The sequence below is a fragment of the Meriones unguiculatus genome, chromosome 6 (genome assembly GCF_030254825.1).
Source record: "Meriones unguiculatus strain TT.TT164.6M chromosome 6, Bangor_MerUng_6.1, whole genome shotgun sequence".
NCBI lineage: Eukaryota > Metazoa > Chordata > Mammalia > Rodentia > Muridae > Meriones > Meriones unguiculatus.
In genome coordinates, this window is record NC_083354.1 from 94,097,837 (window position 1) to 94,117,803 (window position 19,967).

Here is a 19,967-nt window from a genome sequence, read left to right on the forward strand (position 1 = left end):
GTCCATACAAGGTTCTACTGGGCAGCTATGAGGCTAAGAAATATCTATTTGGATATATTTAGTTCAAAATCTTTCACCTTTACCCTACTTTAATGTTTTTTCCATTCTAGCTCACTTAAGACTAAATGAGTGCTGGTAGATAAATCAGAACACAAATAGATTAGAACTCCAAGTACATCAAAAAAAGGTCAAACAAATGTTTAATGTTTACTCCTTTTCTCCCTACAACTATAGAGAATACAACAACTTAATTTAATTTAATAAGGTTTGCCAGTAATCCCTCTTAGAATACCTAGGATGAATGCCTGGTGCCATCAGCCTGGGATGCTTTATATAAGACTTTTAAGTTAGAGACTACTGTGCAAAGAAATGAAAATTGCTTCAAAACTCTCTTCAGAAATATTCTTCTATGTTGTCATCTCTTAGTCATCCCAAATATTTCAGAGATATATTTTCCCCTCCTTCTTACCAGCTAATACCAATTTTCGCATCAATAACTACTCAGCTCCAATGTCACTTTTTTTCCAATGTCACTTTTAAGGAATGTTTTCCCCAACTTTAGACTGAATTGGTCCTCCTATGAAATTCTTTTAGAACACAACACGATTTTACCTCATGGTGACTGTCACATTGCCTCCACAATTATTTGTAAGGTAATAATTCTTGCCTTTCTCTCTCAGTATGTTATAAAATAAAAAGAGGACCAACTATGTTGTGTCTCTTTGAGATGACTATTTGCTACCCAGATGAAGGAACAAAGCAAGCATTCAATAAATGAATGACAAATCAATTTCCCTCAGTGAGATGAACAAAAACAGACCTGGGAATTAGGATGTACAACTCAAGAAAGGTGAGTGAAAAAAGCTTTCCCCCTGTACAGAAACAGTGGTAGACTTTATGCCATGCTTATGAAATGGTGGTGACTGACTGGATAAACACCACAGGGCCTGGGACCAGCTTATCTGTGCTCAAAACCAAACTCAGTAATTGCCAGTTGTGGAAATTTGTAGGGATAAAGTTATTTGTCTTATTTTATGTTTTCTCTTCCTGTTTCTATGTCTTCTCACTTCCTACCCCACCTCATTATCTTTTGAAGGAAAGGAGATCTTCACTCCTTTGAAAAAAAGAAAATGAAGAAGAAAGAGCAGGAAGAGGAGGAGCAGGAGGAGAAGGAAAGAAGCAAGGAAGGAAAGAAGAAGGAAGGAAGGAAGAAGGAAAGAAAGACAAAGAAAGAAAAAGAAAGAAAGAAAAAAAGAAAGAAAGAAATTTATGGAGCTAGCTCAGCTGGTTAAGTACCTGTTTACAAACACTCAGAACTGAGTTCTTTGCTCAGGTGGATGTGTTCCTATGAATTATAATCTCATCTCTGGAGAAACGGAGGCAGACAGATACTTTAGCATTGTTAGCTAGCAAGCATAGCCTAGTTGGCAAGTTCTAGGCAAGTTAGAAACCCTGTCTTAAATAACTAAAAATGAAGTTTAAAAGTGTATAGTACCTGAAGAAAAATATCCAAGACTGTCCTCTGGTTTCTGTATGCACAGACACACATGTACACATGTATTTGAACACATATGTGAACATATTACACATGGAAATACACACTCATACGCACATACGCACACATGCACACACGCGCGCACACACACACACACACCTGTCTTTTGTATTCTGGGTTTTAAGTCTTGGGAACTGAATGGAAGTCTTGTTTTCCTTGCCTCAACATTTTGCATATATTATAATTTGTTTTTATTTTGTCCTTTTTTTTTTTTTTGTTAATTTAAGACAGAGCCTCAATGTGCTATTCAGGCTCATTTCTAACTTGTAACCCTATTGCTTCTGGTTTCCTGAGTAATGACATTAACAGTTGTGTACACAACATTGATTTTACCCGAAGATTTTTTACATTTAACCAAGTATATTTTTCCTCTTTTTGTTAAGTCTTTCCTATATTAACCGCTCTTTTCTCTACATCAAGGTTTCTTGAGAACATTATTCTCACCTTCAATGGTTGTTCCAATTGAACCATTCCAATGGACTATTCTTAATAAAACAAAAATGTTAACTTCTTTTTGCAGAAGTCCATTGCAAATATCTAATGCTTGTCTCATATTCACATCTTTGGATCACTTGACGACATGGAACATTTTGTTCTTTTATCAACAGATTCCCTGGAGGAAGATGCTGCTGGGTATCCTTTCCTGGTCCCACAATTCGTAGCCAATCATCTTTCCTCAAGTTTGCTATCTTTCCACAGGGATGCATTCTATTATTTTTTAATTTATTTTATTATGATTAATTACAATTGATTCACTTTGTATCTCCCCTGTAGCTCCCTCTCCCCTTCATTCCCAAACTACCCTCCCTCCCCCTTTTTCACCCATGCCCCTCCCCCAGTCCACTGATGGGAGGTCATAGCCTGATCATAGTCTATCAGCTCTCATCAGGAGTGGCTGCATTGTCTTCCTCTGGGTCCTGGTAAGGCTGCTTCCCCCTCAGGGGGAGGTGATCAAAGAGCAGGCCAATCAGTTCAGGTCAGAGACAGTCCCTATTCTCATTACTATGGAACCCACTTGGACACTGAACTGCCATTGGCTACATCTATGCAGGAGTTCTAGATATCTCCATGAATGGTCCTAGATTGGAGTATTAGTCTCAGGAAAGACCCCTGTGCACAGATATTTTTGGTTCTGTTGCTCTCCTTGTGGAGCTCCTGTCCTCTCTGGGTCTTACTATTTCTCACTTCTTTCATAAGTTTCCCTGCATTCTGACCAAAGGTTGCCCATAAGTCTCAGCATCTGCTTTGATACCCTGCAGGGTAAAGCCTTTCAGAGGCCCTTTGTGGCAGGCTTCTGTCCTGTTCCCTGTTTTCTCCCTGTTTTGATGTCCATCCTCCTTGACTTTCTGAATGGGGATTGAGCATTTTAGTTAGAGTCCTCCTTCTTGATTAGTTTCTTTTGGTGTACAAATTTTAGTAGGTTTCTCCTATATTATATGTCTAATATCCGCTTATGAGTGAGTATATACCCTGTGTGTGTCTTTCTGCTTCGGGGAGGGGATACCTCACTCAGGATGATATTTTCCAGTTCCCATTAATTACCTGCAAATTTCATGATTTCCTTTTTTTTATTGCTGAGAAATATTCCATTGTTTAGATGTCCACAATATATAAAGAACTCTAGAAGTTAAACACTATCAAATCAAATAATCCAATTAAAAAAATGAGGTGCAGAGTTAAACAGAATTCTCAATAGAGGAATATCAAATGGCCAAAATACAATTAAAGAAATGCTTAATGTCCTTAGGCATCAGGGAAATGCAAATCAAAACACCCTGAGATTTCACCTTACACCCATCAGAATGGCTAAGATCAAAAACTCAAATGACAACACATGCTGGAGAGGTTGTGGAGAAAGGGGAACCCTCCTCCACTGCTGGTGGGAATGTAAACTTGTACAACCACTTCGGAAATCAATCTGGCTCTTTTTCAGATAATTAGGAATAATGCTTCCTCAAGAAACAAGCTATACCACACCTAGGCTTATATCCAAAAGAGGCTCAAGTACACAACAATTATATTTGCTCAATGATATTCATAGCAGCTTTATTTGTAATAACCAGAAGCTGGAAACAACACAGATGCCCCTCAACAGAGGAATGGATACTGAAATTGTAGTACATTGAGACTGGAAAGTTTTTTTCATACAAGTATTTGACTTGCTTGGTTAGGGTCATATCAGGGCACTTTATGTCCTTTGTGGCTATTGTGAAGGGTGTTGTTTCCCTAATTTCTTTCTCAGCCCTATTGTCTTTTGTATACAGAAGGGCTACTGATTTTTTTGAGTTAATTTTGTATGCAGACACTTTGCTTAAGGTGTTTATCAGCTGTAGAATTTCTCTGGTAGAATTTTTGGGGTCTCTCAGGTATACTATCATATCATCTGCAAATAGTGATACTTTGACTTCTTCCTTTCCAATTTGTATCCTCTTGATCTCCTTTAATTGTCTTATTGTTCTAGCAAGGACTTCAGGATCTATGTTGAAGGAATATGGAGACAGTGGGCAGCCTTGCCTTGTCCCTGATTTCAGTGGGATTGCTTTAAGTTTCTTCCCTTTTAGTTTGAAGTTGGCTATAGGCTTGCTGTATATTGTCTTTTCTATGTTTAGGTATGTGCCTTGTATCCCTGATCTTTAAACATGAATGGATGCTGGATTTTGTAAAATGCTTTTTCAGCATCTAAAGTGATTATCATGTGTTGTTTTTTTTTTTTTCTTTCACTTTGTTTATATGGTGGATGTTATTGATGGATTTCTGTATATTGACCCACTCTTGCATGACTGGGATGAAGCCTACTTGGTCATAGTGGATGATATCTTTTATGAGTTCTTGGATTCGGTTTACAAGTATTTGATTGAGTATTTTTGCATCAGTGTTTATAAGGTAAATTGGCTAGAAATTCTTTCTTTTTTGGGTCTTTGTGAGGTTTAGGTACCAAGGTGACTGACTTCATAGAATGAGTTTGGCAGTGTTCCTTCTGTTTCTATTTTGTGGAATAGTTTGAAGAGAATTGGAATTAGCACTTCTTTTTTTAATTTTTTTAATTTTTATTAATTTTTTATATTTATTTTATTAATTACACTTTATTCACTTTATTCATAAGCCCCTCCCTCCTCCCCTCCCAATCCCACCCTCCCACCCCCTTCTTCACACATGCCCCTCCCCAAGTCCACTGATAAAGGAGGTCCTCCTCTCCTTCCTTCTGATCTTAGTCTATCAGATCTCATCAGGAGTGGCTGCATTCTCATCTTCTGTGGTCTGGTAAGACTGCTCCCCCTTTAGGGGGAGGTCATCAAAGAGCAGGCCAGCCAGATTATGTCAGAGGCAGTCCCTCTTCCCATTATTATGTAACCCACTAAACTGCCATGGGCTACATCTGTGCAGGGGTTCTAGGTTATCTCCATACATGGTACTTGGTTGCAGTATGAGTCTCTGGGAAGAGCCCTGTGTTCAAATTTCTGGTTCTGTTGCTCTCCTGTGGAGTTCCTGTCCTCTCCAGCTCTTATAAATTAGCACTTCTTAAAAGGTCTGGTATAATTCTGCACTGAAACCATCTGGCCTTGGGCTTTTTTTGGATGGGAGACTTTTGATGACCACTTCTATTTCCTTAGGGGATATAGGACTATTCAGTTCATTTTTCTGCTCTTGATTCAGCTTTGGTAAGTGGAACATATCAAGAAAATTGTCCACTTCATTTAGATTTTCAAATTTTGTAGTGTATTGTCTTTTGAAATAAGACCTAACGATTCTTTAGATTTCCTCAATGTCTGTTGTTATGTCCCCCTTTTCATTTCTGATTTTGTTAATTTGGATAGTGCTTCTCTGCCTTTTAGTTAATTTGGCCAAGGTCTATCTTGTTTTTTTCTCAAACAACCAGTTCTTGGTTTCATTGATTCTTTGAATTGTTTTATTTGTTTCTAATTCATTGATTTAAGCCCTGAGTTTGATTATTTCCAGCTATCTATTCCTCTTTGGTGTGTCTGCTTCTTAATGGCCTTTAGGTGAACCATTAAGTTGCTTGAATGAGATGTTTCAAATTTCTTCTTGAAGGGACTTAGTGCTATGAACTTAACTCTCAGCACTGTTTTCAACATGTCCCATAAGTTTGGGTATGTTGTGCCTTCATTTTCATTGAATTCTAGGAAATCTTTGATTTCTTTTGTTATTTCTTCACTGATCCAATTGTCACTGAGTAGCAAGTTGTTCAGTTTCCATGTGTGTGTAGGAATTTTGTTATTTCTGTTGTTGTTGAAGTCCAGCTTTAGTCCATGGTGATCAGATAGGATACAAGGGATTATTTCAGTCTTCTTGTATCTGTTGAGGCTCCTGTTCTGACCAAATATATGGTCTATTTTGGAGAAGGTTCTATGAGGTGCTGAGTAGAAGGAAAATTCTTTTGTGCTTGGGTGAATGTTTCTCTAGATGTCTGTTAACTCCATTTTCTTAATCACCTCTGTTAGAGTTATTGTTTCTTTGTTTAATTTCTGTTTTGTTGACTTGTCCTTTATTGAGAGTGGAGTGTTGAAGTCTCCCACTATTAATTTGTGGGGATCTATGTGTGGTTTAATTTTTATTAATGTTTCTTTTACAAATGCGGGTGCCCTTGTATTTAGGGCACAAATGTTCAGGATTGTGATGTCTTCCTAGTAGAATTTTCCCTTGATGAATATGAAGTGTCCTTCCCCATCTCTTTTATTAATTTTGGTTGAAAGTCTATTTTATTAGATTTTAGAATGGCTACTCTTACTTGCTTCTTGGGTCCATTTGCTTAGAAAACCATCTTCCAGCTCTTTATCCCCAGCTAATGTCTGTCTTTGTGACTTAGGTGTGTTTCTTGTATGCAACAGATTGTTGGGTCTTGTTTATTCATCTGTTCTATTAGTCGGTCTTTTTATTGGAGAATTGAGTCCATTGATGTTGAGACAGATTAATGACCAGTGTCTGTTAGATCCTTTGAATTTGATGTTGGCTGTGGTAGTGTTTTTGTGTGTTTGGCTACTTTTTGTTTTGCTGTACTGAGGTTATTTACTTCCTGTGTTTTCTTGAAAGTAGTTTTCTTGGGTTGTATTTTTCCTTCTAGCATCTTCTTTAACACTTGATTTCTGTATAGGTATTGTTGAAATTTGTTTTTGTCTTTGAAAATATTGCTTTCTCAGTCTATGAGGACTGATAGTTTTGCTGGGTATAGTAGCCTGGGCTGATATCTTTGTTTTCTTAGGGTCTGCATGATATCCGTCCAGGTCCTTCTGGATTTCATAGTCTCTGTTGAGAATTCAGGTGTGTTTCTGATGGGTTTGCCATTATATGTTACTTGGCCTTTTTCCCTTGCAGCTTTTAGTATTTTTTCTTTGCTCTGTATATTTACTGTTTTGATTTTTATGTGGCAGGAGGATTTTCTTTTCTGGTTAAATTCATCAGGTGGTCTGCAGGCCTCTTGTATGCTTATAGGCCTCTCCTTTAAGTTGGCGAAATTTTCTTCTTTGCTTTTGTTACAAATATTTTCTGGGCCTCAGAGATGGAAATCTTCTTTTGCCTCTATTCCTATTATTCTTAAGTTTTGCCTTTTCATGTTGTTTTGGATTTCTTGGATGGTTTGTGTCAGGAATTTTTTAGATTTTTATTATTTTCTTTGATGAATACATCGATTTTTTCCATTGTATCTTTCACACCTGAGAGTCTTTCTTCCATCTCTTGTAGTCTGTTGGTTATGCTTACCTCTGTAGTTCCTGTTTACTTTCCTAAGTTCTCCATCTCAATGATTTCCTCCATTTGTGTTTTCTTTAATTTTTCCAATTCTATCTTCAGATCTTGAGTCTTTTTGTTGATTTCTTTCACCTGTCTGACTGTATTTTCCAGTTTTTTCTTCAGTTCCTTTACCTGTTTGTTTTTACATTCCTCTGCTTTTTGTATTTCTTTCAGTGATTTAATCATTTCCTCTCTGAAAACCACAAACTAGCTGCATCTTCCTGTATTCCTTTATGGATGGCCATAATCTGTTTGATTTTATCTTCCTCTAATTCTTTATGTATTTTATTTGTTTTCTCTATTAACGTCTTCATAAGCATAGATGTAAGGTCATCTTCTTGAATTTCACTTATGTTAGGATGTCCAGGGCTACTTGTCCCAATACCTGGGTTCTGGGGATGCCATACTGCTTTGCCTTTTGTTGGTTGAACTTTTATGCTGGCCTCTACCCATCTGGCTGTCTCAGGTGTTTTCTGTTAATTTTTGGTGCCTGCTGGAGAACTGGGATGGGGAGAATCCCCTTGGCATTGTTCTGAAGGAGATCCCCTCAGCTTTTTGAGTATGGTCAACTGAATGGTGGTGCTTCTCCCAGGAATTGTGACAGTTCACCTTAAGCATATGAACCTGTGTGGTTACTGTGGTATTCAGGAAGGCTGTCCTCTCTTTAGGAGAAGTCCTGGAGATGGCTGCCCTGCTCCTGGGTTTCTTGCTCTGAATTTAGTGAGCTGCTACTGTTCCTCTTCAGCTGTATTTGCTTGGCAGAGCCCTTGTGAAGAACCATGGAGTCAAATGGTTTTGTCAGTTTAGCTAGAGATAACTGGTCGCTCCTTGGAGCAGTATCTGAGGGCTGCTCCAATGGCTTTCAGACTTTTGTAGGTCTGAGGTTGGAGCAGTGTGCCCCAGTACCCTAGCAGTAATCAGTGGCAGATGAGCACAGCACTCATGTGTGCAGTAGAAGGCCAGAGCTTAGAGTCTGTGGAAAGCCAGAAACTTTTCTGGAGCTGGCTGTCCTGAGGGTTGGACCTGATGTTTTCCCTGAGTATGTGGTGTTTTAGGGTCTGCAGGTCTGTCTTGGATGGCAGTAGAGCAAGCAGGCAGAGCCAAGTCTGGGTGCCTGGGTTCCATGGTGCTTGCAGGAACCCGGGAACTTTTATCAAGAACTTTTTTAGAGGGGGGGGGTTGTGTTGGCTGAGTGCTTTGAGGTCAGACTTGAGGTTCCCCTCACTGTGGGCTTCCACTTGACAGAGAACCTCATCCTCTGGTGTCCTGAGGCCCTCAGTTCTGCCCAGGGTGGTGAGTGGGGCTTGCAGGCAGGACTCTGTAATGGAGGCTAAGCACCCCACTTTTGGGCTGGAGCCTGGGCGGGTCCTTTTCTAGGGATCATCTGGGTAACCTAAGGTGGGTCTGCTAGCATCCTGCACCATGGGGTTTTCTCTAAACTGGAAATCCCAGTCTCTGGTGTTGTGGGTCCCACAGTTCAGACTGGAACAGTGATCAGAGCACACTGGCAGAGTGTGGCTCCGGGCTGGTGACTGAGCACCTGGCAGGACCCAGGAACTGTTCCGAAGTTTACCTAGGTGATCTGAAGCTGATTGAATCCCACACCTTGGGGTTTCCTCTCACCTGGGAAACACATTTGCTGGTGTCCTCCTGGCGCTGCCATCTTGGATACCCCCAGGATGCATTTTAGATCTCACAGGCTATGTTTGACTTTTGACAGGATTTGACTTTTACAGTTGCACTGTCTTCTGATTTCTTATCAGAGTCTACTTTCCATGTGGACATAAACCTTGCCAGGAAGAGACTATCCCATACAGTGTCTGTTTTGGTATCCTTTCTTCACTTCCTTCCTTCCTTCCTTCCTTCCTTCCTTCCTTCCTTCTTAACTTCTTTCCTTACTTCCTTTCTTTTTCTCTTCCTAACCAGCTTTGCATTCTAATATAGAATTGAAGTGTTATAGGAATCAGTATGCCTCTCCACAAAAAGACAAGATTTTTCGGGACAGAACAGTGGAAAACATTCATAGAATTTGAGGAAATACATCTGGATCATAAGGAAATGTTTACATTGGTAAAGACAATGGAGCATGGTATTCAAACAAAGGAAGAGTTTTTAAAAATGCAGAAAATATTGGCATGCTATTATTAGGCAAAAATGTTTAACCCAGTTAAAATACTCAGAATAGAAATCAGGGAAAATATGTAGGTGTAGTCTCTCCATCTGGACTGTGAAAGGTGTTTAACCTCACTGGTGGAGAGAGTTTTCTAGCCTAAGGCAGAAGCATTACAGAAACTTAGATGACCAACTGAGGAAGTAGGAAATTATTTATCATCTATATAAGTTATCTACATAAGGAAGGTTTGTCCTTATATAGATTTCATTCTAGCCTATGGCTCTCACTTTAGGTCCCGTTGGCCTGAGTTGAGCAAGGGAAGCAAGAAAGTAGAAAATCAAAGCCTGGCTGTGTACACTCAGGGTGCTCCCATCTAAATGTGCATGTCAGCACAGCTGCCACCTCTCAGTATCTGCCTTGCCATCTACCAGACAACTGGAGAGGAAATAATATTCAAATAGTCTAGGATTGACAAATCAACTTAAGAAGAAGGACAATAGTGAGTTGCTTAGAAAATTCAACACAAGGACATGACTTTTGGGTTGGTTTTTTTTTTTTTTTTTTTTTTTTTTTTCTTTTTTGAGACAAGGTTTCTCTGTGTAACAGAGCCCTGGCTTTCCTGGAACTTGCTCTGTAGACCAGGATGGCCTTGAACTCATAGAGATCCACCTGTCTCTGCCTCCCCAGTGCTGGGATTATAGGCAGGCATGAGCCAGCACCACACAGCTGGGCTCAATTATTTTAACAATATGTTTTATCAGGTATGTTTTATGAGGCTTTTGGTGAATATAGACATTTTTATACATAGAGATATAAGCATTTTTTTTCAAATTGTTTGAAAACAGTATTTCTGTGTATTGAACACTGAGACTGGACAACGTTTTGTTTGAAATTATCTGCCTATGATTATGATAAAAATCAGATAGTAAAATTATGTTTCCTTGAATAATCTGTCATCATGAAAACAAGCTTTCTTTTTGGTGCTAGTGGACAAACTTTTATTCAGGTTCTTCATTTCCTAGCTTGGCCCCTGCTGCCATCTAGTGGGTTGTTCTATCAGTAACCAAATATTGTTTCAGAAAATCACCTTAGAATTTATAATACAGTTCTTTGTTATCACTAATAATGACATCCCCAAAGCTAATTGTACTCTGATAAAAATTATGCTATATAATTAAAGTTATAAAAACAAATAACTAGAAAAACTGACACACACACATCTAAAATTAAAATGCCCAGAAATGAGATCAAATGCTTACTAAATATTCTGGGATCATTATATTAAGCACAAAGACAGAAACAATGATGGATTATTAAAAGTTACCCTGACTTTGAGAATGTTGTTTTTAATTGAGTAATAGGAGATATAAAAAACAAATACTTGTCTGGAACTCAAAATGGTTTTTCCATCATCATTAGGAGATAGAAAACTCAGGAGTGTGAAAACTCTCACTCATCTTTAGGGTCACTTTCACCCTAGATTTAGGAGGATGATCCAAGTCGGTGCATATGAAGACTTACTTCAGGATGTAGCCTCTGTAGAGTGATAGATTCAAGAATCTGAATGGGTCTGACATATCCAGAGTCCTTACAGGAGTGTCCACAGGTTGATCTGTTGACCTATCTCTAGCCCATTGTGAGAGAACTAAAGGTTTGTAGTCTCCTTGATTTTTATTAGCACACACGTGTGTTATACATGCGTCTATGTGATGTATACATGTGCAGTGTACATGTGTATGTACACAACATATATGGGTATACATGAGAAGTATAGCCAGAGAAGTTTGATGTCCATCATTATCTATCACAGTTTTGCTTTATTTTTTTGAGACAAGATCTCTCATTGGACCTGGGCTTTGAATCTTGCCATTTTTTACAGCTACTCTCTGGCCAACATGCCCACATGATCCTTTAGTCCCTATGCCTCCTCCTAATGCTGGGGTTGCAGGTACGCAAGGTTGTTGGGGTTGGTCTGATGGTCCTCTATTAATGCTAGTTACTGGTCTTAAGATATGCTTAATGCCTCAGTACACCTATCCTGATTGTCTGATTAAATGGCTTATACCTGGGCAGAGCAGAATGGGGGTAGGTGTGGCTAAGGTTCTCTGTCTTTAGAGGACAGGAGAATCACAGGAGAGAGACAGACAGAAAGGAGGAAGGCGGATGTTATGATGGTTTAACATGGAGAGGAAACCATGTGGCCCTGGAGGAAGGACTTCAATAATGGCATGGAAAGGCCCAGATGAAAAATAAAAGTAAGTATTTATAAGATTATGGATGGAAGATAGCTCAGATGAGGATGGTTAAGGAGAATGGCATTGGATGGGGGCTCGGAGATGGGTGCTGAGGATATTGAGACAGTGTAGGTAGAAATATCTTCCTGGACCAAGCTATATAAGGTATTTATGAAATCTAACAGGTTACTGTGTCTTATTATTTGAGATATTGGGTTAGAAAATACCACCACAATCATTATAGAGCAAATAATAAATAACAATATTTAGCCCAACATAATTTTTTAAATTTAATTTTTGTATATATTTATTATAATTTATTCACTTTGTATTCTCCTTGTTGCCCCCTCTCTTGTCTCCTCCCAATCCTTCCCAGTCCTTCCCACCCTCCCTTTTCTCCCCCTATTCCCTTTCTCTAGTCTGCTGATAGGGGAGGACCTCCTTCCTTTCCATCTGATCCTAGTCTATCAGGTTTCAACAGGGTTGGCTGCACTGTCCTTCCTCTGTGGCCTGGCAAGGCTGCACACCAACCCCAGGGGAAGGTAATCAAAGAGCTGGCCACTTAATTTCTGTCAGAGACAACCCCTGTACCTCTTACTTGGGAACCCACTTGGAAACTGAGCAGCCGATGGGCTTCCATTGAACAGGGTAGACCATAGTCCTTAGTTGGAGTGTCTGTCTCTGCAGGCCACCCTGGATCAGGCATTTTGGCTCTGTTTTTCTCCTTGTGGAGTTCTGTCCTCTCCAGGTCTTTCTATCTCCCTCTTCTCCATACAGATTCCATCACTCTGCCCAAAGGTTGGCTATGAATCTCAAAATCTCCTTCCATACCCTGGTGGGTAGAGTCTTTCAGATGACCTCTGTGGTAGGCTCCTGTCCTGTTCCTTGTCTTCTGTTTCTGATGTCTATATGGTTTGCCCTTCTGAATGAGGATTAAGCGGCTTTCCTAGGGCCCCCCTTGTTGTTTAGCTTCTTTAGGACTACAGATTTTAGTATGATTATCCTATATTATATGTCTAATATCCACTTCTGAGTGAGTATATACCCTGTGTGTTTTTGTGCTTCTGGGATACCTCACTCAAGATGATCTTTTCTAGTTCCCACTATTTTCCTGCAAATTTTATGACTTCCTTGTTTTTAATTGCTGAGTAGTATTGCATTGTGTAAACATACCATAATTTCTGTATTCATTTTTTGATTGAAGGACATCTGGGTTGTTTCCAGATTCTGGCTCTTATGAATAGAGCTGCTACGAACATGGTTGAGTAAATATCCTTAGCTCAACCTCATTTTAATTTACAGCAATACAAGGTCACATCTGGCTTCTTATTTGGGTGTTGGGAAACTGAACTCAGTCCTTGGGAATGCACAGCAACTGCACTTACCGTCAAGATATTTCCCCAGTCCCAGTTTAGTTGTTGACATTTTGTTGTTAATCAGTTCCTTTGATTACCTAGTAACATGGCCCAATAAAAATGGAGTCTGTCAAGCTTTGATGAATTCCCCATAAAGTAAAAGGATCACTTTCTTGACAAGGTTTTATTTTTATTTTTTAATGCTTGGAACTATTTTGAAAGTGTACTGATGAGTTTCTTCAATACCATGGCCACATTCCTTTTCAGGTCTTCTTTTAGAAAACATATTTTCTAAATAGCTAGCTATTTAGTTAAGTATATAGGTATATAAGTACATAAACATATAAGTTAAGTAGGGACCAGAGCCATCCAAGGAAAGTAAGAAACCAACCCCCACAACACTGAAATATTCTCTGTCTTAATATCTTTACAAAGGAAACTAATAATTAAATGGGTTTCTATTTGTTCATTTATTCAGCCAAAAATTAGTTCCTTAAATATCCACCACAAAACTACTGGGAAAGAATCCACCTGCACAGGATAATGAGGCCATTTTTACATTCCCAAGGAACTATGAGCCATAAAAAAAAAAATTTATTTTAGAAAAAGATAGCATTTACTCATAGAAGCCTACCTGATAAAAATATAAGCAAGCATTCTTGATTTTAGAGGCCACATAAATCCCAGCAAGTTAGAAGGACAGGAAAGAAGTGAGATGTTTTAAAGCCACATTGCCACATTGCTTATGCAGTGAAAAATGTGCTATGGTTTGAAAATACTTGAGGTCCATATTTTCAAAGTTTGATCCTCTCTATCATGGTGTTGAGAAGGTATACATTTTAAAAGCTGGAGCCTAGAGTGGGATAACTAGATTACTGGGTCACTTCCCTCAGAATAATAAATCAGCTATTATCATGGATTGAGTTATGTCTCACAAAGAAGTTTGCTATAAAGTGACAGTTGGACACTTGTTGCCATTCTTTACAAAAGTAACTCCCTTTATGCCTCTCCCCAAGCTACAGTGCAGCCAGGGTGACTTTGACAAGACATCAAACTAATAAGTCTTTCTATACTGACTTTCAGCCTTCTAAATTGAAAGCTAACTAAGTCTTTTATGCCGTAAAGCATTTTATTAATATACTATCTTCAAGTATTATGTCATAACAACAGCAAATAGACTAATATAATTGTATTGTTCTTCAGAGGAGATAAAAGGGAGGTAAGATAATTTCATAATATACATGCCAACATAATGGACCAACAGTTAACCAATTTGCCAACAATATGAGTAAGTGTTGGTTACCAGTAGGATAACTGGCCATAAAATTTGGGGAATAGAAGTCCAAGGCTCTATAGGATTGTGAAGAGAAATAATAAAAATTGGTAAATAACACTAAAAAAATGATTCTGGCATAGTCTTTTTGGAAAGTTAATGGAAGGACCAAACAGGTTTGGCTGGAGAATATGTTGGAGAGCAAAAGAAAGAGCATTTAATTTTATATGAGAGACTATTTATTAGCACTGAGCTACAAGCAAAGAGGATATGAGCAACTTGATACCTCAGAGGTAGAACAGACAGAATGAACACTTGGATTTGAATAAAAGAAGAGAAAAGAGGTAAAAGAATTCTAGCCAAAGTGCCTATAAATATGAGAATATTAATAGCATATTGCAAGGCAGAGGAGTGAGCAACCTTTTGAGAGAAACACTGCATTGAAAAATATGAGTTACAAACCTCCATAATATTATAAAAAATACACATTGTGCATCTAGAAGATGATTGTAAGCTTAAATTCCATTTACATGAAGGCAGAACCCAAGATTTGTGGCTCCCATCAAGACAAGAAGGTAGGGACTGCTTAAATATGCCCATGGCTAAACACCTCAGCATGGTGACCTATCACAGCATAGTCAGGTAGTTTACTTACCAAATGCATCTGATTCTGATCCTGAACACTTTAACTTTTCATGCTAGTTCTACCCAGAGCACAACAAAACATTCTCATTTACAAGATATTAAGTTTGTTTCTTTCACAGTGGTTAGATCTTAATTTTCCTTCTTTTGGGTAAAAAATTACCAGTTTTTTACATGTACTTCCCCAAGCAAAATTTTTTGCAGGTAGGTGTATTGATGACTGAATAGGCTTTCTTTACATCTTCTTCACTATGTTTGTATCCCTCAGACATACCAAACACACTACTGAGGAAATCCTCAAAATATACCGTAGAGCTCACCTCCTAAATCAGCATTCAGACTTCTTCCACAAGTGTTCGTCGTTAGAGGCACAAAACCTTTCTTTAAAATCACCAAAATTTAGAACGATTAAAAGATAATTCCTTGATTTAAAGTTATGAGTAAAGAGGTTTTTTCCTTAGTATTTTATCAGTGCTTTATAGACAATCTCTATTATAGAGCCTTTAGTTTGTGAAAAATCAGAAAAGGCCCTCTTTTTTACTCATTCAGTCTTTACTATGTTAGAGGACAGAATCTATTACTCGTGAATCATCACAAGATCTTTGAGATTCAGTTTCTAAAATGGCATAAATGGACCCAGAATGAATGAACCTGTAAGTACCAAATCTAGTTTTGGTCAGTGATAGATACTTGTCTATCATGTACAAAGGTCCTGGGTTTGATCCACAGCACTACAAAAGATAATAATAAAAAAATAAAACATTATATAAAAACACAACTCTATGTATGTTCCAACATGCATGATTTTAATAATGATATAAGGAACTCAGGTAAAAAGCTCAGTGTCTTACATGAGTTTCCCTGTGTCAGAGAGGTCTCTGCTCTATTATATTCACAGAATTTGTATCCATAAGCCATTGTGCCATTGGAGAAAATGAGAGCAAAGTGAGTCCATGCTTATCTGAACTCTCAGCACAAGCAGGCATGGTTCACTGTTCCCTGTCATCCATCACTCTTCTCTACCTTCCCATTACACTTGCCAGTTTTCTTCTCTGAAAACTCACCCTATGCTGTTATTCTTAACGTCAATTTTCAGCTTTACAGAATGTAGAGTCACCTGGAAAAGGAACAGCTGGGCATGCCTATGAGAGAATATCTTGACTACATAAATTAATGACAGAAAAACTCTATTAGTTGTGGGGTAACCATTCTCTGGGCAGTAGATCTTGAGTTGTATTAAATAAAGTTAGATAAACAGCAGAATAGAATCATTCATCTATCCCTGCTTCCTGATATTGGATGACCACCACCACCCCCATGTTCCAGACATACTGACTTCCTCACTAAGAACTCAGAACTGTGATCAAGTCAAAACCCATTATTCATGACCTGGAGAGGACAGGAGTTCCACAAGGACCAAATATATCTGGGCACAGGGGTCTTTTATGAGACTGTTTCTCCAAACAAGGACAGTGTATGGATGCAACCTAGAGCCCCTGCTCAGATGTAGCCTTTGGTAGCTCAGTATCCAAGTTGGTACCCTAATAAGGGGAACTTGGACTGTTTCTGACATGAACTCGATGGCGGGCTTTTTGAACCCCGCTCCCCTGGGAAGAGCAGCCTTGCTAGGCCACAGAGGAGGACTTTGAAGCCAGTCCTAAAGACACCTGATAAACCAGTATCAGATGTAAGGGGAAGAGGTTCTCCCTTATCAGTGGACTTGGAAAGGGGCAGGGAGGAGATGAGGGTGGGAGGGTGGGATTGGGAGGGAAAGAGGGAGTGGGATACAGCAGGGATACAAAGTCAACAAACTGTAACTAATATTAAAAAATTAAAATAAAAAACATTATTCCTCAAGTTACTTTCATCTGGACATTATTTCTAATTACAGCAAAAGAAGTTAAGCTATCATTCTACACAGAAAGTCCCACTTCCACACCAGAAATACAATGTAGACCTCTCTAAACACTGGGGTGAATAAAAATTGGTTTTAATGTCTCAGAAGCCCCTGATATTAGTTTAAAAAGATTATACCCATTGAAATAGGAAGAAAAGCAAGTCAGGTAATACAGGTACACAACATACAAAGGTATGGAAAAATTTCACACACAAATGGTAGGGATGTGAAACCATGCAGTCATCCACATCCCTATTCAAGGGTTTACATGTCATCTCTGAGTTTGAGGCCAGCCTGGCCTACAAAGCAAGATCCAGGACAGCAAGGACTACACAGAGAAACCCTATCACACACACAAAAAAAACTACCCCCCAAACCAAAACAAACAATAAACAACAGTCAAACAAACAAGAACAACAAAAAAAATGCAGGTCTAGGGAAATGCAAATCAAAACACCCTGAGATTTCAACTTACACCCATCAGAATAGCTAAGATCAGAAACTCAAATGACAGCACATGCTGAGGAGGATGTGGAGAAAGGGGAACCTTCCTCCACTGCTGGTGGGAATGTAATCTTGTACAACCATTTTGGAAATCACTCTGGCACTTTCTCAGACAACTAGGAATAGTGCTTCCTCAAGATCCAGCTATACCACTCCTAGGCATACATCCAAAAGATACTCAAGTATACAACAAGTACATTTGCTCAACCATGTTTGTAGCAGCTTTATTTGTAATAGCCAGAAGCTGGAAACAACCCAGATGCCCCTCAACGGAGGAATGGATACAGAAATCCTGGTATAACTGCACAATGGAATATTACTCAGCAATAAAAACAAACAAACAAACAAACAAGGAAATCATAAAATTTGCAGGTAAATGGTGGGAACTGGAAAAGATCATCCTGAGTGAGGTATCCCAGAAGCACAAAGACACACAGGGTATGTATTCACTCAGAAGTGGATATTAGACGTATAATATAGGATAAACATACAAAAATCTGAATACCTATAGAAACTAATCAAGAAGGAGGACTCCAGGTAAAATACTCAATCTCCATTCAGAAAGGCAAAGAGGATGGATATCAGAAGAGGGAGAAAACAGGGAACAGGACAGGAGCCTGCCACAGAGGGCTTCTGAAAGGCTCTACCCTGCAGGGTATCAAAGCAGATGCTGAGACTTATGGGCAACCTTTGGGCAGAGTGCAGGGAAACTTATGAAAGAAGTGGGAAATAGTAAGACTTGGAGAGGACAAAAGCTCCACAAGGAGAGCAACAAAACCAAAAATCTGGGCAAAAGTGGCTTTTCTGAGACTGACACTCCAACCAAGGATCATTCATGGATATCTTAGAACCCCTGCACAGATGTAGCCGATGACAGTTCAATGTCTAAGTGGGTTCCATAGTAATGGGAACAGGGTCTGTGTCTGACATGAACTGATTGGCCTACTCTTTGATCACTTCCCAATGAGGGTGGAGCAGCCTTACCAGGCCACAGAGGAAGGCAATGCAGCCAGTCCTGATGAGACCTGATAGACCAGGATCAGAAGGAAGGAGAGGAAGACCTCCCCTCTGGGGGAGGGAAATAGGTGGAGAAAGGGGAGGTCTAGTGGTTTTGGTAGGGGCAGAGAGAGGGTGCTACAGGGGAGATACAAAGTGAATGAATTGTAATTAATAAAAATAAAAAAGATACTGAATAACTTTGGGAAGTCATGATGATATACTAAAATGATGTTATTTCTTGCTTAAAATAATAACTGTTGTAGACACTTAAAATAATAACTATTGTTAAGTTGTATCAATTGTGAAGTGATGTGTATGCATATGTGTGTGTGTTTGTAAAACAGAGGGGGAGAGAGAGATGGAAACCTTTCTGTCTTTTGAAAATCTGACTAGTATAAGGCTACAAAAGATTTGATTGTTATAATAAGAGTGCATACATCAGAGCCAGTGAGGAAGGAATTCAACTGAGATTCATGAGTCCTCGTGGGACATTATCACTGATGGAGCCACAGAAATAAGGGTCCTGAATGGTAAGGTGCTGAGTGGAAGTACAGGGGATGAGAGAGAAGATAAAAGCAAAATCTAGAGCTGGAAGATCTTTAAACAGTGGATGGGGGAGAGGGATGGTAAGAGTAGAGGGAGGGAGGGCAGAATTGGAGGGGCAAGGGAGGGGGCTACAGCTGGGATACAAAGTGAATAAACTGTAATAAATTAAAAAAATTACAATGCCAGGAAAAAGTTAGTTGGCTTACACCAAGCATGTTTATTAAGAAATACAGCACATTATATGTTTTCATGGGACGTATAGGTCAAGATCAACAGAAAGCCAAATGAAGCAATGTCAGCAAAGCAAACTCAATAGTTACCTCAGATACAATTGCCTTAGCTCTGTTAACCAAGCCCTTTGGGGAAGGAAGCTTGGTTCCTGGGAACTGAAACCTTAACTCTTTCAAGGTCCTGGCCCTAGACTGGACCTTGCCAGTTTGTCTCTGGTCAAGGACACAGAACTAATGTTCCCTTTGTCCTCTCATCAGGGCCTCTAAGAAAGCTTTAGCTTAGCCTGGTTCTCAACAGACAATAAGACAGACTGAAATATGAGTGGATGTTTGTTGTCACCAGTGATAGTCCTCAAAGCCTTAGTTATGCTACCATGACTGATGCATTAAGATTGAAAATCTGTGTGCTGAGAACACAGCATTTGCTGCATAAATATGAGAACCTCAGTTTTTTATGGATTTCTAGTACCTACAAAAATACCGGGTATGGAGGCACGCACAACCTGTAGGAGCTGGGAAAGATGTAGAGACAGGAAAACAGTGAGCTTGCCCAAGTTCAGAGAAAGAGACTCTCAAGGGAGTAAGAAAGAGAGGGATGTAAATGAATACATAATATCTTCTTCAACCCTCTGGTGCAAAAGTGTATATGAAACTTGCACACACACACACACACACACACACACACACACACACACACACAAAGAGAGAACAGTGCTCTCTGTTCTTGTTAAGAGAACAAAATACTTATTTTTTAGAATTTCATACATGAGTACTCTGTATTTATAAAATTCCCTCTTACTCCTCCACCCCCAACTTTTTAGATGTAATACCTCTTCTTCCATAATTGCAATTGTTACTTTATAAAGCATTGTTT

General features: G+C 39.1%; 1 long non-coding RNA gene across 1 annotated transcript; it reads left to right on the forward strand.

The window, feature by feature from the left end:
* Nucleotides 1-211: 211 nt before the first annotated feature.
* Nucleotides 212-16,642, forward strand: LOC132654730 (uncharacterized). Its single transcript, XR_009592427.1, has 3 exons — nucleotides 212-1,287; nucleotides 2,164-2,188; nucleotides 16,014-16,642. It is a non-coding gene; the product is annotated as an uncharacterized LOC132654730 (long non-coding RNA).
* The last annotated feature ends 3,325 nt before the right edge of the window (nucleotides 16,643-19,967 follow it).